Source organism: Atta colombica, unplaced genomic scaffold (genome assembly GCF_001594045.1).
Source record: "Atta colombica isolate Treedump-2 unplaced genomic scaffold, Acol1.0 scaffold69, whole genome shotgun sequence".
Classification (NCBI taxonomy): domain Eukaryota; kingdom Metazoa; phylum Arthropoda; class Insecta; order Hymenoptera; family Formicidae; genus Atta; species Atta colombica.
The window spans coordinates 100,766-110,176 of NW_017259560.1; the positions used below are offsets into that span (position 1 = coordinate 100,766).

The 9,411-nt window shown below is 32.9% G+C and overlaps 1 protein-coding gene across 3 annotated transcripts in view; it reads left to right on the top strand.

Annotated features, from left to right (window-relative positions):
- Window positions 1–7,033: 7,033 nt before the first annotated feature.
- Window positions 7,034–9,411, top strand: part of LOC108692316 (nuclear factor related to kappa-B-binding protein) — a 77,869-nt gene continuing 75,491 nt past the window's right edge. For all 3 annotated transcript variants that reach the window (XM_018200515.1, XM_018200514.1, XM_018200516.1), the window contains exon 1: window positions 7,034–7,173. The gene's annotated coding sequence lies outside the window, so the exon portion shown is untranslated. The remainder of the gene's footprint in view (window positions 7,174–9,411) is intronic.

Consider the following 9,411-nt stretch of genomic DNA (forward strand, 5'->3'; position numbering starts at 1 on the left):
TTTATTATATTATTTTATTTTATTATTTTATTTTATTTTTTAATATTATATTCTTATATTTTTATATTTATATCAAAAAACGCATTTAATTGATTTTTATACAAAATAAATGAATCTGAAATACTTTTTTCGATACAGTACGTTTTCAACCATTACGCATGCGTAACAACTCCATCTTTTGAGCTAAGGCAAATGGAGTGTGTTCTAAATTGATCCATGGAGTATACTCTAATGCGATGCGAATATCTAAGATTTGTTCGCGTCGCATGCTCCAAATTAACCCAGAGAGCACTTGGATCACAGGTAAGATGGCGGTTGGAACAGATGCATTCATGTGCTCCAATGTTCAGTGAACAAATTTAGGACATGTCACCTAACCTAATCTGTGAGACCACTCGAACGGATCAGATATGTACCTCATTTCGTTTCGGGTATTCTATCTTGATTATTTGAAAAGCGTTTTTATACAAAATAAATGCATTTTTAATAAATATAAAAGTTATAAATTAAAATGTCAAGGCTTTTTTAAAGAACGAGCAAATGTAGTTAATTAATAAAATTTGTCTTTTATTATATTCGTATAACGCTATAAATTTCAAACGTTTCGATTTACAAAGTCTTCATCAGTGATAACAAAGAAAATGTATTTATATGGTATGACTTCATCCAATGTCAACGAACTAATATATGATACATAACAAAAATTATCGCTCTAGGCTAATCTTATTTAATTATTCCTGCGATTAAGATATTACGGATCGAAATAAGTATCAAGTTAGAAGTTTGAAATTTTATTTTATTTATTCTTTTTATTTATTTTATTTTATTATTTTATTTTATTAATATTATGTTTACTATTTTACTATTACTATTACTATTACTAGTTTACTATTATTTCTACTATATATTATATTATATTTTTATATTATTGCCTACGAGTTCCTATTGGCTTTCACTTTCCGCTTTTCCGTCAGGGTGTGAACCCGGTCTTATAATACTGCCTTATAGTATTGGCAGTGAGTTACGAAACGCGGCTATAGTACTACATGGGCTGAAAAGTCCCGGGATTTTTAATGAAAACAAGCGTTTTTTGGGCAAAATTATATTTATTCTTCAACATAGTTGCCTTTGAGGCAATACACTTGGTATAGTGATTTTCCAACATTTCGATGTCCTTTCTGTAATACGAAACATCCAAGCCTTCGAAATACACTTCGGTTTCCGCGATGACTTCTTCATTCGATGAATCTTTTTCCCTGGAGCCACCGCTTGAGGTTTGGGAACAGATAATAGTCGCTGGAGGCCAAGTCTGGAGAATACGATGAGTGAGCAACTCACCGTATCGAATTGGATAATTCGAATCGTAATTGATCCAATTTGGCCATCGCTTTCAAGGACGTGTGTGACGTTATCGTGATAGTACAGAACGAAGGCGAAAGTGCCACTTAAACGACTGTAGCTTGTAAACGAATGAACGAAATGTCATGAAACTTCATACATAAACTAGTAACAGATGAACCTCTCGAAATGAATCATGTTCATTTTCTAGTGGCACCACGTATTGAAAAATTCTGACTTTTCAGCCCATGTAGTACTGGACGGAGCATTGAAACCAGAGAGAAAACCTGAGAGAGAACATGACCCAAAACTTCTAATTGCTGTTGTGTACTGCCCTCTGACGGATGTAAACTACATAGTTTACATCCACACGTTCATCATCCACATCGTCCACTTTTCAAGGCTGGAGATGTTAAATCAATATTTGATTTATGTAATATTATGTCGTGCTATATGTAAAGCCGATTCTATATTAATTGCAAGCCGATCGCAAATTTGTTGTGACAACCAAAATGAAGCGTTGATTTAAAATTCAAACTTCAGATTGGCTGTTGCAACTAATATAAAACCAGCTTAATATGATTATACAAATATCGATTTAACATCTCCAGCTTTGAAAAGTGAATAATGTACCTTAAAAAAAGTGGACGTTGCTATGTAGTTTAAATTCATATTGTCAGAGAGCAGTAGTGCGCGACAGCATTTTGCGGTTACAGGTCTTGGACCGTCATGTCCTCTCTCAGGTTTCTTTCTGATCGAAATCATCTTGGCAGACTTAGAAAGAAATAGAGCAATACTTGAGTAATAGTGAATCATGTAATCATGGGGCCTGAGGCATAAAGTAAATACATTTGTGCTATTATTTTTGTACAAAAGAATATTACTTTTGTACACATATAAATCATATTTTTCCAGTTTTATTTTGTATCTAATTATTAATAATATAAGTTTAGAATAGTACTGCATAAATACTTCTGTGATAGCTCCTGACTTTAAAGCAGACGCTATTGTCTTCCCTCTCTTAATTCATCTAAGATAAAAGTAGGAAGAGAGTTGCGTGTCCAAATATCTACCTTATTCTTTCTAAGTCCGTTAAGATTAAAAAGATTTCGCCGCATGCTCCATTCAGAACTATATGTCAATGATATAACCACACAAACTGCATAACTGCATAAATATATGCACAAAAATTATCCAATCAAAATTTACGTGCGTATGCATATGAGAAATATGATTGGATAATTTTTTTTATGCATACGTTTATACGGCTATGCAAGTTTGTGTGGATATAACTTCACGCATGATGTGCATAATATATTATTTATCCTTGTTTAAAGTGGGGAGCGCAGACTCTTGTATAACGCATAACACGAAATGCATAAGAAAATTTATCATATAAAGTCCGTTTCTTTCCTTTCCATGCAATAAAGAACTCTAATTGGAATTTCTTATACCTTATGTGTTATGCATTATGTAAGGCCGCTATCCTATGAGCAGAAATTTCATCGGAACGGAACTCGCGGAATCAACACGATGAATCATACACAGTTCCGTTTTCTTTTTTACGCTTTTCCTTTATATCTCATTAAGCGCAACAATATAGCGAAATAATATAAAATCATATTTCGGCCTCCTATTCTCTTTATTATAATACATGATTTCACTGGCCTTTTCCACCGAAGGTTTAAACAGGATCAGAATATAAGAACCAACCAACTACAGTCGAATATTCCTTGTTACATTTGAATGATTGTAGTTGGTTCTTACATTCCTGTTTAATCCCTCGATGGAAACTAAGCCAATGATGCATTCTCTATTCCGGATGATTTCACCCTAAGGATGCCATTAGGACGTGTTCACACCTTGACGAAAAAGCAGAAAGCGGAAAAGCAGTAGCCAATTAGAAATCGCGCTGGTAATAAGTAGTAGTACAAAAAGCCGAAATTGTAGACTATCATTTCTAATTGTTCTAATTGGCTGCTGTTTTTCCGCTTTCCGCTTTTCCATCAAAGTATGAACGCGCCCGTACATGAAGAGCGGAAAACAAAATTAATTAAACTTTACTAGATTTCCGCGTTTCCGCAGGTTTTGGTTCCGCCTGTTTTGATCTCCTAATATTATGGAGCACAATTTCTACGGAAAAACGGAACAGCACAGTGACAAATACACTTTGTATTTATTAAAAAAAATTATATTCACCTAATTTGTTGCAATTTTTATTAATATTATTTATTCTTATTATTTATTTTTTTAGCTTATATTGATATATGCATTTTAATCAATAAATACCGTTAAAAATTAATAAATTTGTAATTTTCTGTTCCGCTTTTCCGTTCAAACTCCATATAATATTAGGAGATCAAAACAGGCAGAACAGAATGCACTGAAACGAAATTTAGTAAAATTTAATTAATTTTATTACTTGTGCATTTTCGCATTTTCTCATTTCGCTTTATATGGGATTGTCCGGAAAGTTCGTACCGATTTTTGGTAGGTGGTGTAAGGACAGATCTGAATATATCAGAACGATTGAAAACAAATGATATGCATACATATAGTAAAAGACGGTACTTCAGGCATACTTGGAAAAAAATTTGGTTGCGATACGTTAATATTTATCAGTTTTATACGCTTTTGAATATGGAAGAAAACAAAGTGCATTTTAGGCATTTAATGCTTTTATTTTACCGGAAAGGCAAAAATAGCACACAAGCAGCAAACAAGATATACGCTGTTTATGGCGAAGGTGCTATAGCTGAAAGAATTGTGCGGAAGTGATTTGCTAGTGATTTAAAACTGATGATTTCAATCTTGAAGATCAAGAACGCTCGGATAGGCCCTTCACTACAGATGAAACATTGATCAGATTAAAACATTGATCGAGAATAACCCACGCTTACGACACGTAAATTAGCAGAAATGTTGAATATGTCAAAATTCACCATCCACGAGCATTTTGTGAAGCTTGGCTACATAAATCGTTTTGATGTATGTTCTCCATTTAACGGAGAAACATCTGATGGATCGCATTTCCGTTTGCGACTCGCTCTATATACGCAACGAGGAGACACCACTTTTTGAAGCAAGTAGTGACAGGGGATGAAAAATGGATCATTTACAATAATGTTGAGCGAAAAAGATCTTGGGGAAAGCGGAATGAACCATCTTTAGTCACCCCAAAAACCGGTCTTCATCCAAAGAAGGTCATGCTCTGTGTCTGATTGGAAAGAGTATTGTATTATGAGCTGTATTATGAGCTTTTACCAAACAACGAGACGATAAATTCAGAGAAGTATTGTTCCTAATTAGACGAATTGAAGATAGCAATTGAATAAAAACATCCAGAAATAGCGAATCGTAAAGGCGTTATGTTTCATCAGGACAATGCGCGGCCTCATGTGTCTGATAATTCGACAAAAGTTTTGGAGCTCGGTTGGGATATTCTACCCCATTCATCAGAACTCGCGCCCTCTGATTTCCATCTATTTCGATCATTACAAAATTCCTTTAATGAAAAAAGCTTCAATTCTTTGGTCGAAATAAAAAATCACTTAGAAAAGTTTTTCGCTGAAAAACCTGAGAGATTCTGGAAGGACGGAATTTTCAAATTGCCTGAAAGATGGAGAAAAGTTGTAGAATAAAATAGCATCTATATAATTTAATAAATGTATACTAAAATTTAAATCTTCTGCGTTTCAATTTTCCTTCAAAATCAGCATGAACTTTTCGGACAACCCAATATAATGACCTAAAGTCTTTTCATGCGAAACATGCTGCGGCAGCAAAAATGTCACGTGATGCAAATTTTTCATAATTGCTTCCGCTGTATTTGCTGCACGTGAAAAGGAATATTGGCAATAGCATATGTATTAAAATTTAACATTAAATATGTATCTTTTATTTGCTCAGCTCGAAAATTAATATGGAAAACTTATAAAAGATGAAAACTTGTGGTTATAGATGCGGTTGAATTGCCGCTATGAATGTTTCGAAGCATTTTTTGATTAATCAATTAGTAAAATTCTTTCTGAATGATCAATCAAATGTTTCAATGCATTCGTAGCAACTCGATCGCACCCTACATGACTGTTAGTGCAGTTACAATTTGGACAATTATCATTTCAGGTAATTATTTAGTATTTAGAATATCCCCATCATTTCAAATCTTAATAAAATGTACTCATTGTATGTATTCATTGTAAATATACTCAATTTTCACATTTTTTGCAAATATTGCAGATTTTCTCAGCTTCATTCTTTGCTGCTCATTGTTCGTTCAGTTGAATTTGAGATTCGGCAAAATACATTTTGCGTTGGAAGTGCGTCATCTCATGTAAAATTTTAACCAATAGCAACGAATTGTTGCTATAGCGTGTTGCGTATGAAAAATCAGCTTAACAAGTATAATGACTGCAGCATAGACTCTTGCATAATCCCGAATCTACAATAAGAGTTTTAAACCTTAAGCCATAAGAAATGGATGAGTCAGTCGAATTTGATTGTTCTCCTCGAATTCGATTGTAATTGATTAATTTCTTACGGCTTAAGGCTTAAAATATTATAGCTCGTATGATTAGTGTATAAGAGACTCAAACAATAGAAATTTTTTTTTCCATGAAATGGGAGGAAAGGAAAGATTCTGATTCCCTTATGCACTCTGCATTGTGCGTTATACAAAAATTTGTGATGCGGTCTTAAATAATGCATGAAACAGAACGCAATCTATAAATATGGGTATAAATGGGCCGCAGCCTAGAATTTTACGAACGTTGCCTATCGAGCAACACCAATCCCACCAATACTAAAGCGGGAAACACAGACTCTTACATAATGCATAACACGTAATGCATAAGAAATTAAACCAATTAGTAAATCCTCCATTTCCTTCCTTCCCATAAAATAAAGAACTCTGATCGATTGAATTTTTTATGCTTTATGTGTTATACGTTACGCAAGAGTCTGTGCTCCCCGCTTTAAAGGGGGCAAGCGATGCTCGTTTTTCTGCTGGATTGCTAACTACTAGCTACTAGGACTAGATTAGAATCTTGCCATCGTATTGGCTGTGGCAGTGCTGTCAGTACCAATTTCGCAGCCAATACGGTGACAAGATTCTAATCTAGCTAGCAATTCGGCAAAAAAACAAGTATTGTGTACCGCAGATTTTAATTCAGAAATCTGATTTTAATCACATTGGTCTTATTTCTATCGAAGATTTAAATCGGATCAGAATATAAAAATCAATCAACTACAGTCGAGTATTCCCCTCTTACAGTCGAACGACAGGGGAATGCTCGACTATAATTGGTTAGTTCTTACATTTTGATCCAGTTAAACTCTCGGTGAAAACTAGGTCATTTTCTATGGGCGGTATTCATAGTCCGTACTTATTTTAAAACCGTCTTAGGTTACGTTTCAAAACTTCCTCATCAAAGAAAATTTTACTCAAAATATACACTTAACGTATATTATAATATATAGAGTAAAATCTTTCTCGAAGAGGAAGTTTTGGAACGTAGCCTTAAATAATGTTTTAAAACGCTAATATGGTCCTCTGATTGGTTCGTGACTTGGCTCAAGGCTGTACTTAAGACGATCTTGAATATAGAATTTAACTGTAAATATCGGCCTAAAAGCCTAGTTCGGTTTTCTGATCTCTATTCTTCATAGTTTATCGTCACGATTAAAAAATGCTGAATATTTGTGCGGAGACAAATACGTAGTTCAGATATTATTTAATATTCATTTTGTAATAATTATCCGTACTGTACAATACAAGTGCTTCTACGAGTGAAGAGATATTTGAAGACTTTTCTCGTCGTTTTTCCTGTGTACTGTGTAGGCATCAGTATTCGTGTAGAATGTAAAGTTTATATACTTAGTAATTATATAGGTTAACACCTTACAGCTTAGAAATTAATAAAATTGGGTTTATTCAATATGTTTTTGCATGAAGTGAAAAAATTGTGGCAGAAAAAGCATCACTCTGCCCTACGAATCGATACATATTAATCGTCAAGGTTGACGACTATTTAGGTTAGAAAATCTGCTACATCGATAGCATAGAGGGACATGAAAATAAGTAATTGAGGCTAGAATAAATATTTTCTGCTTTAATTACACAAATTCTCTGCTTTATAAACACAAAAGTTTATTCTACTGTTTTATTTCTTGCATTTTGCAATTTTTTACTGCTTGTTTTGTTTTTTTTTTTATCGTTTTTCATTATTGCATGAGATAAACGATTTCGATATTGCATGAGTTAACGAACTTCGGAAAAAACAAAAAACACATGGCGGGACATAAAATTATCGGTTGCAAAAAGTCTATTTTATAATGTACTTTTTCTTGTTTTTTGCCTCTTGCTTTTTCCCTCTTTGCAAACCGTTTTATCGACAATTGTAGTTCTTGCTACATGTTTCTGGTTTGTTCCGAGGTTTGTTAAAGCCTATTCTATAATGTGCTCTCTCTCTCTCTCTCTCTCCTTCCTCCCTCCTTCTCTTCTGTTTCTTGCTTTCTACCTCTTGCTTCTTTCCCCTTTGCAACCATTTTATCCACAATTGTATTTCTTGCTATGTGTTTTCTGTTCTTCCGAAGTTCGTTAACTTTTATCTCAGGTGACATAAAATAAAAAACCGGATAAGAAGAAAAAAAACAAGATGTAAAAAATAACAAAAAATAAGAAACAGAAAATAAAAGCACATTGTAGAATAACCATAACTTTTATCTCTAGCAATATAAAACAAAAACCTAATAAGAAGCAAAAAGACAAGATGTAAAAAGGATAATTATTTAGAATACCTCCCCCCCCCCACTTCAAATCTTAATAATACATGCACATAAAATTTAATGTATTTTTCATGAAATTTAATGTATTTTTAATAAAATTTTATGAAAAGTATATTAAATTTCATAAATTTTCATGACACAAATATATTTTTTAATTATAAATACATTAAATTTAATGTAATGTCATAAAATTAAATTCAAATTGTGTAACTTAAAAGTTAATAAAATTTAAAAACATTTCCAACAGTAACTCTATATTGAGGGATGATAGATATCTTAACTTCTAAAGTCTCCAATTTAACGCTTAACAATTCGATTTTCGAGACTGATCGCCGCGTTTTTTTGCCATCACGGTCATTTCAGTAACTTTAAGTAACTACTGTAACTTAATTTTCAGTTAAATCATTCATTACTTTTAATTTCGTTCATAACCACGAGCTTCATTTACATATAAACGAAACTCATGTTTACATTTCTAACAGTGTATGTATATGTTCTGCATTAATTACACAAATTCACTACTTTAAAAACACAAATTCACTGCTTTAAAAACATAAGTTCATTGCTTTAAAAACACAAATTTATTGCTTTAAAAACACAAATTTATCGTTTTAAAACACATTCTCCGCTTCACAAACACAAATTCATTGCTAACGCTTGTGCTTAAAGCAGTGAATTTTTGTAAAGCAGTAAATTTATGTTTTTAAAATTGGTACTGAATCTTTCCTCGTGCAAGAAAAGATTCAGTATCAATTTCACGATGCGAAACAGATCGGTATTCATAGTCAATTCTTACATTTAAGACTGTCTTAAGATGTCATAAGTTAATTCAAGAACTATATTAACATCTTAAGACATATTTAAAATAGTTTTAAAATAAAAATGGATAATGAATATCGCCTCATATTTCGCGTTTCACAGTTGATAGTCATCCACTGAGAGACAACACAGAGTAAAAGTAGGCGTGATTTGGCCAAACTGCACACGTTTATTCTTTCCATCATTTCAGACGTGATCTGGCCATATTGTCTCCTTAATACTGAAGGCAGGAGTCACCTAAATAATAAGAAGAGATCCCTTCCATTATGCATGATAATGTTGCGTGGAAATTTTCTTAACCTGAATAACTAAATTTTAACGATTAATATCTCGATTTTCGAGGTAGAATGATGCTTATTTCTATCAGATTTATTTATTTCGTGCAAAAACGTATCGAATAAGCCTCATTTTATTGATTTTTGGGCTGCGTGGTGCTAAATTATATAATTATCATATATTTTATATATA